Genomic DNA, 9,295 nt, shown 5'->3' with positions numbered 1-9,295 from the left:
TCTTGCTGTTTGCCTCATCTGCCTTTTGGGATTGAAAAGTATAAGACATTATATAAAAGGTAAGGTATTATCCCTATTATCACATGTAGTCCTATTAAATATTTTCATTAACCAGATCTTTTTTCTTTTGGTCTTCAATCCCAAATAACTGGTTGGCCCAGATTTCACTTTCTTATCCTTCTGAGTGAATAAAAACTATCTGAATGAAAACCTTCTGTGCTGAATTCTATACTCTGTACTCAGCTGTATCTGTCCAATTCAGCACAATAAACATTTAAGTGCCCACTAAGTGCAAGACCTGATCTGTTATTTCACTGGTATAAGGAGAACTTCCTTTACCAGTGTAAATCAGTAATGGTTCTGGAATTTATAATTCTGGGTAGAGGTGGAGGGAGGGGGACGGGACACAGAGAGGCCATGTTACTCCTTCAGGGTAGCTCAGGCAGTATGGGTCAAAGGCAGAACTTGAGCCTAGCTCTTCTTGCCTCTAAGGCTATCACATGTACCAAAATGGGTAAGGCATTGCTTGACACTGGCAATATGAAGACAAAACAAAAAGCAGCCATTGTTTTCAAAGAATTTATTTTCTTACTGGCAGCTAGGTGGTATAGCTGAAAAAGCACTGAGCCTTGAGGCAGGAAGTTCAAATCTGACTTTAGATACTTCTTAACTGTGTGACCCTGGGCAAGTCATTTAACCTCTGTCCCACATCTGTAAAATGGGGATAATAATAGCACCTACCTCCCAGAGTTGTTGTGAGGACCAAATGAGATAATAATATAAAGCACTTAACATAGTACCTGGCACATAGGAAGTGCTACATTAGTATGATTATTATTACTGTGGATTTAACATATAAAAAATAAGTAAAAATACAATCACATGTATTTGAGGAGGGAGAGTTCATTGATGACTATGGGGAATTAAGAAAGGATCCTTCAAAAAAAATGGCACACAAGCTGAACCTGGCAGGAAGCCAGAAATTTTAAGATGTAGAAATAAGAAGAGAATAAATTTCAGGTACAGAAGAAAACCTGTGCAAAGGTACTAGATGAAATACCAAACTCAGTAAGAAGTTGGATGATTTGGTTGGAATGTGGAATGTGTGGTCAGAAAGTAATATGAAATAAGCCTGAAAAGGTAGGCTGTGAAGGGTTTTCAAGTGTCAAGGAGAAGAGCCTATATTTTACCCTAGAGGCAATATGTATCCATTGAAGGCTTTTCAGTGGGGGGCAGTGATGCAATCAGATTTGTGTTGGCTTATAGTCTTTTTTCCTACTTAACTCATCTTTCTACAGCAGTAGGTCATGTGTTTATAGTAAGTTAAGGTTTTTAAGGTTTATAACAATCCTGTGGGGATACATAGTGCAGGTTCATTATTGTTATTGTTGTTATCATCATTATTATTATTATTATCATTTCAATTTTACATATGAGAATACTGAGCCTCAGAGGCAGGAAGTCACTTCTCTCCAAGTCACACAATTTGTAAGTGGCAGAACTAAGAATTTCATCCACATCCCTCTGAACTCGAAGTCTTGTGTTTTTCTCCCCACTGTGTCCAGTGGTACAAAGATACAGTAGAGATGGCACCCCTCCATTCACTTAAGAATAATAGGGTTCCAAAGATCACTCCCTGAGAAGAACAATATGTTTGCCATTTTGTGGACAAACATAAAGCCATGTTGGCTTTAAAGTTTGTCGCTGTTGAAAGTACAGCCTCCTAGGCAGCTGCTTTGGCTACTGTCCCCAATTAACTTAGCCTAGTCTCAAAAATAGAACGCAGCCTCTGTTCTGTTATATAATAAACAGTTCTTTATTTGAAATGACAATATTTACTTTTCCTATAGTGAACTCCAGCCGCCTACTAGGCAGTGGGCAAACAGTAGAACAGCCTAAAATGGAAACTTGAGACGGCAGTTTAGCTAGTACAGTTTACTCTTAACTTTCTATTTGACCTACAAGTAATTAGAAGATCTCCTCAAAGTTCTCACTCTCTATCTGGCTTGTACAGTATCATGTATTCCATCTACCTCTCAATCTCTAGGAATGGTGATTTGGGCTCCCCATTCATGTCTAGAATCTAAGAAATATAAGGACCAGAAATCATCTAGTCTACTCCCTTGCTTCAAGTAAGCCCATGACCAGCCCATCCTAATTAGATAAGTGTGAAGTTTATCTTTTTAACTTTTGAAATATTGAGTGGTGGGGGAAGAAAGGGAATAATGATAACATACTTGTATAGAGCTTTAAGGTTCACAGAGTACTTTTCTCATAACAACTGTATGTGGTATGTGGTGACATTAAATGACTTGCCCAGGGCCACAGAAGCAACAGGTGCCAGGGCGAGGATCCAAAACTAAGTTCTTTCGATCCAGACCACAGTATTTTTAATTTTTTTAAATTTATGGAATAAAACAAGCATTTCTATAACATAGTATAATAAAAAAGATGATTGCACATGAAACTGCAAGTCTATTATGTACAATTTGCTATTCCTTTTAAATATATAATAAAGTTATCATGTAAATTTCTTCTCTCCTCCCCTCTGCCCCAGAGATGGCTACTATTAGACACAATTAGGTATATATATATATATATGTAAAATTATTCTATATACTTCCATTTATCAATTTTTTCTCTGGATGCAGATAGCATCTTTCTTCATATGTCCTTGATAGTTAATCTGGATATATATAACAGACAAAATGACTTATTCACTCAAAGTCATTCTTAAAACAAAATTGCTATTACTGTATATGATGTCCTCTTGGTTCTGCTCATTTTGCTCTTCATTATTTCATGCAAGCCTTTCCATGTTTTTCTAAGATCACTGAATTCATTATGTCTTATAGCACAATAGTATTCCATCACAATCATACACCACAACTTGCTAGCCATTCCCCAACTGATAGGCATCCCTGCAATTTCACAGTATTTTAAAAATAGACCCCAACAGTAATCTTTTCTAGAATTCAACCACCTTTAAGACCAAGGCATTTTAAATTTTCTATCCTATAGAAAGATAGAAAATAATTGGTTTTACCCCTGTGACACTCATTCATATTAAAAATGGTTACTAATTCCTTTTACTTCCCAGGCTAAATAGTTCTGTTTAACTTTTTTTTTTTTTTTTTGGTGAGGCATTTGGGGTTAAGTGACTTGCCCAGGGTCACACAGCTAGTAAGTGTCAAGTGTCTGGTCTGAGACCAGATTTGAACTCAGGTTTTCCTGACTTCAGGGCCCGTGCTCTATCCACTGCGCCACCTAGCTGCCCTCCCCCCATATTCTCTTTCCAAATAATATACTACAATTTGATATTTTGTAATCTTTCTTCTTGTTTCTTTGTCTCCTTATTCCTTTCCCTCCCTCCTTCCAATATTTTCTAAACCAAAGAAGATTCAGAAATATCAATGCACCTTAAAACTTGTGTCATTACGTTGTAATCATATTTATTAACAGCTAATAGCTTCCTTATAGGACAATTAAGCCACAGTAATTACCCTGCAGCATTATGATCTGTATCTTTCCCTTTTACATGATGGTTTCTACCATCTAACTTATGGCTTGTTACTAGACAGAATGAAGACTATACAAATATAGTGCTAGATGAATTTATACCACACTATGTTATTCTCTCTGTTCCTTAATGATTTAAATACTAATAGCTCACATTTATACACCATGCACAAAGTGCTATAGAGCTATCTTATCTCATTAGATATTCCCAACAACCTTTGGAGGCATGTATTGCAATCATTGTCCCAGTTTTATAGATGGGAAAATTAAGGCTCAGAGAGAGACTGATCAACTTGTCCAAGGTCATGCAGTTAGAAAATGCTGGAGTTTAGCTCAGAGACTAATCTTCCTCTAAATCTGGTGCTTTTCCCACTATGCTTTGGCAGCCTTTAAAGCCATTTTTTGTAGTGTCCTAACTCTTAACTTTGAATTATAAAGTGTCTAACTCAGAAAGGATGAGAAATTTATAAGGATCCACGAAATCCAAATGATCTTCCCTAATGAACCCTATGTAAACAATTGATTCCTACAGTTTGTAACAATTGCAAAGCAATCAGGACTTCCACCCTCTTGCCTCTACTGTTTATTTCCACAGGCATATCACTATATATCTTGACTACGTATTGCTTATAAGGACAATACCACTTGCTACTTTAGTACTGCCCAGATGGATGAATTCATGCTTATAAAAGTTTTAAGTTCATCCTTAAAACTTGTTATAAAAAAAGCAAATTATTAGTATTTCTTTTATGAGTGCTTAACTAGTTACCTGGTTGTCAGTGATGAATTCAGTTTTCTGAAATGCTACTTAGTCTTGCCAACTTACTAGCATGACACTCCTTCCGGGCCAAGTCCTCTTTTAATCTACTTGGAAATTTTAAAAAAGATTCAAAAGCTTTTTATGTTCATGCATTTATTTATTTTTAATCATGAGTGTTGCTTCTCACCCTTTTCTGTCCATACCAGCACCCACATCTCAAGACTACAGAATACATCTTTATCCAGTATCCCTACCTACTAAATCTAGTGGACATACTCTCTGTTCAGATCATCAAAGTGTCAAGTGCTTTGTGATGCCTGTAGTCCCACAAAGTCCACTAGCTCATTAGCAGCCAGTCTTAATGTAGGAAAAGTGTTTGGATATAAATTATTTAAGTAATGTCATCCTTGGTGGTAGAATCATTGTACTCCATTCCACTAGCCATTACACACAGATGGCTCAGTTTGGTAGGCATTTAATAAATACTTGATGAAAGAAATTAAATTAAAATATAGGATTCTGAAATTCTTACTTGAAATGAAGAAAAGATGGACACTATCTAAATATCACTTGTCACATGACAAATTTTAAAAAAATATCTTGTTTCAAGAATGTGTTGGAAATCTGCTATAATACTGAATCACTTATCATTAGTTTTAAATTAAAAAAAACCAAATATTTTTCCAGGCAATCTTTCCCATCTGATTTGTATTTGTATTTAATTTGATAGGTTCTTTTGTCTCATTTCTAAAAGTAAGCATCTTTTAAAAATAACTTTGTATATTGGATAATATGAATGAAATATATCCCTTTTTTGTAAAAGTGGTTAACATCGAATAGAAATGACAATTAGTAGTAAGACTAAAAATAGATTAATAGATTGAGGGATATGAAGAAAAATACATGAAGAAAGTATGAAATGCATTAGCTGAAGCTATCCCTCTATCACATGGAGAAAAGTCCTCTATAACAGATACTTCAGTAGCAAAATTTCATAGTTTATCCAACCCTTTTTTTGTTGTTGTTTTTTTGTATATTGAAATATTTGTTTTTATTGAGGATGGAGTTCACAATAAAAATATTTTTGAAAGAGAAGTCTTCTAAAGTTTAGTAACTGGCAAATCAACGGTGAGAAACTTTTTTTCAGAGATACGTGAAAAAATTATTTTTATTAAGTTCCTAAGTGACTGTGAAGGAACCTAGGAATACTATGGTTGCTTTGGCTTTGGCTGATTTAATTTCTTCAAAAACTTTGAAGATTAGATATTCACAAATGTTCCTAATATTTCTGAGCAAGAAAGTACTTCATTAAAACTAAAAAAAAAAAAAGTATCTTTATGACCATCACATCTGTCAGTAATCCTCAACATTATAGAGGAGTAAATGTATTCTGATTTGGAGGTTTGTTCCACATGGAGAAAATAAGTTGTGAAATTTCAATAACCGGCATGAAATTCTGAGCACTGTCCAGGAAGTTTCAGACACAAGAACCTTTATTAAGCATGGAAGTATTAAGGTTTTGAAGGGCCAGTAAATGATGTAGTGTACAACAGTGAGGTCTAATTTACCCACTCAGAATGGAAATCCTATATCCTGCATGTCTGGTTCATGTATGCAGATAGACAGATACACTTCATTTCTCCTGGGAAGCTGAGTTATAAAAAGGTATCATTCAGAACAGACAGTTTTATGATTGCATAAAAGGAAAAGAGAGATATAGAGTTGCTGGGGTGGTGGTGGTAAGCATGGTCTCTTTCAGTGTGTTAGAATTTATCGTTAAAGATAAATTCAAGAGGTGAAATGCAAAAATCAGCTAAAACATGCCAACTAAATGAAGAATAAAAGTTGTGCAGCAGTTCGAAGCATATGGACACCCACACAGTTTGCAACAAGAGCGCTGGGAACCCCCAGACTTTAGCTTATTAAAGATGACCTTTACCCTCTCTAAAATTTCAAAGCTGACGTTTCAAGGGCTGAACAGACTGTGCGCCATATGTAACATGACCTCAGCTCCGTTATGCCAAAGCACTGATGGCATCACTAATGAGAGGTGAAAGGTCCTTTTCTTGCAGCTTTTTCAGAAACCCACCAACTCTGTGTAGTAAGGATCCTCCCTCCCCCCCACAACACATACTTCTTTTTTTCTAGGCTAATTACATTTAATACACAGCTTCAAAACACTTTTATTACAGGTCATTTTGCTTATTTTCCAGTCAAATGGCAGGATGTACAATCAAATGATATAGAAGAACAAACTTACTCTAATTCAAAAGGCAAAAGGGATTAGCAGAATATTATATTAAACTTGTCTTTCATTTGTGTCTGAAAGGAAGTTCTGCAGAGGCTCCATTCAACTTATGTCTTCCTGGTTTATAAAATATATCAAAGACAGTCAACCAGGTGTGTATTTCTTTCTGAAAGGGATTAAAAAAAAAAAACTTCACTGGGGGTAGAAAAGTGGTTATGACAAAGCGATTCCTGGCAGCTTCATTGCCTTTTCCCTAACAGCTGCAATAGGACATGTGCTGGGCAAATATAATAAGGGTCCTTTAAAGCAAACTCCTTGTATCTTTTCATGAATTTGAAATGATATTGAGATAACTTTCACAGTCATCTTCATTGGCATGTACAATTTTCTTCCTAAAGAAATATTTAGAGTGATCATTAAGAAATTGGAAAATTAGATGAATAAAAACAGACTTTCTCACAAGAGCGTCATTGTAAAAAGGCATAGGGGAGGTCCTTGCAGGCAGAGCTGCAGAATACATTCCCTTCAAAGGTGGAAGGGAGGATCTTTACTGGAGAGAACACTGAGGAATCAAGATTTTTTTCAGGAAATGCAAATATTAAAATATGCGGGTAACATGCATTGGTAGTTATTGGGTATGGAAATCTCATGAATTACTATGATAGTATATAAATCTTGAACTTTCTATGTATGTGTGTGTATATATGTATATGTATATGTATATATATATATATATATATATATTGAACTTTCTATTTATAAATCAAGTTGGGTCGCTCCAGAATTAAAGCGGGCACTTCGGGTTCTTTTTTCTTCCTTTTGTTTTGATGAAATAGGGGACATTCTACCTTTTTGGGGGGAGGGTGAGCTCATTTAATATGGGGATACTTTTCCTTAGTTAAAATCTATCCTTTTAGGGGAAGGGATTAACGGGAAACATTATTTGCATGATATTAGGGTGTGTCTGTATGTACTTGTGTATGAGTGAGTCCGTGACCTTATGCAAATGTCTAAAAACCTTTACAATTCTTCCTGGGCGAGGCAATAACCAAACTAGATGAAGCTATTTCTTCTTTCAAGTCTTTCTGTTGTGGATACACTGGGTGTGTTCAGGAGCTGTATAAATATGAGGCAGAGATTTCTTGCTTTTGGGCCACAGTGAACCTAGGAGGGTGCTGGGTGCTCTGCTTCTAAGTAGGGCAGTAGAAACAGGTGCTATGGGGACCTGCCTCTCACTCACCCCTCAACTGACACCACCCCTCACCCTCGTCGGGGCAGATCACCCCCAAACAGAACTTTGTGCTCCATATTCCTTTCTCCGAATTAAATCCAAAAGCCTTAGCTTCTTACAGGGAGGGAAACCGTACAGGAGAAGCGGGGTGGAGGACGAGGGGTGGAGGTGGAGGAGAAAGAGACTGTAGGGAGAGTTGAAAGGAAGAGAAGGTCCTTTCCTGTATCTTCCTGGCTGCAGGAGCTGGCGGTGAGCCGAGCTTCTGGGACTCAAGAAGGAGAAGTGGGATCCAGTAGGCAGAAAAGCTCTGGATCCTCAGCCTGTCAGATTTCCGAAGGCTGGAGGAGAGTCCTAGCTGCATCCGCACCTCTCCCCACCCCGCCACCACCTCATTTTCTTCCCACCTCCCCACCCCCATTTGTGTTCCAGGGCAAGATTTTCCAAGTTTTGATCTGACTCGCCTGACCTGGTTCTTTGTGCCAGTAAGAGAGCGCCCTCTCCCTCTCTCTCCTCTTCCCGCTTAGCTGTTCAGATTGCTGGCTTCTCCCCCGCAGCTCCCCCCCTCCCAGCCCCCGTCTTCTCGCTTTCTTACCTTCCAGCTTCTCGCAGGCTGGCTTCCTTCATCCACCTCCACTCCCCCTACCCCACTCGCGGCTCGTCTTTCTGTCCCTTGCCCCGTGGCTAACCAGCCTTCTTACTTCTTAGCCCAGACCAGTCTCCCCAAAGGGGAAAGCAAGAAGTAGCTTCTCCTTCCCCACTCCTATCCCAGGTCTAGCTCCTGGCAGAGCCAACGGCCCTCGTAGAGGCCAGGATGAGTCTATAAAGCAGTAACCCGGAAAGGACTGGGGGGACTGGCACCGCTGGCCGCTAGCCCCTAAAATCAAGTTGGGGTCCTCGGTTTGCTCGGTGGTGAGGCCTCTTTCTAGGCGGCTGGAATTGGGAATCCGAGGCCTGAGTTGAGATGGAAAAAAAAAAATAAAGTCGGAGAGGAGCGGCGGAGTGACCCGCCTTGCAAGCCGAAGAGGGCTGGTGTTTATATGGGGGAAGGGGTGTTTTCCTGTACCAAGTGGGAATGGAAAGCTTGATGGCTGCCAATGATGCTTTAGGCGAAGAGAAACTCTTTGGCTCCCAGGACTCTAGTTGCTACAGAACTTTGTAAATTAGAGTCTGAGGTTCCGAAGATGCTATTTGTCAGTTCGCATTTAAAGGAGTTTCAAATTTTGTTTCAAACTCTAGGTAGAGAGTCAGCTGGCTGAAAAAGGATGGGGGTGGAGTGAGTGGGAGAAGTACCCCACCCCAACCTTGTCTCAAATAGGAGCCCAGAGGTATCTGGTTGTAGAAGTGACCGTTCATTTTGTTGGGAATTTCCCACAGGTACCACGAGGGTGCATGATACTTTGAAGCCAAAGCAAAGGGCCACTGAAAATCCAATTTATTTGGAGTATGTTCAAATATTGCATCTTTGGGATGTAGGAAAGGTTCCAAACACGGTGAAGAAGGCATATATATGTATGGGACACGTAGGAAACACTCGAGG

The sequence above is a fragment of the Vombatus ursinus genome, unplaced genomic scaffold (genome assembly GCF_900497805.2).
Source record: "Vombatus ursinus unplaced genomic scaffold, bare-nosed wombat genome assembly UNPS02014893.1, whole genome shotgun sequence".
In the NCBI taxonomy this organism is placed as follows: domain Eukaryota; kingdom Metazoa; phylum Chordata; class Mammalia; order Diprotodontia; family Vombatidae; genus Vombatus; species Vombatus ursinus.
This window is presented reverse-complemented; position numbering follows the sequence as displayed.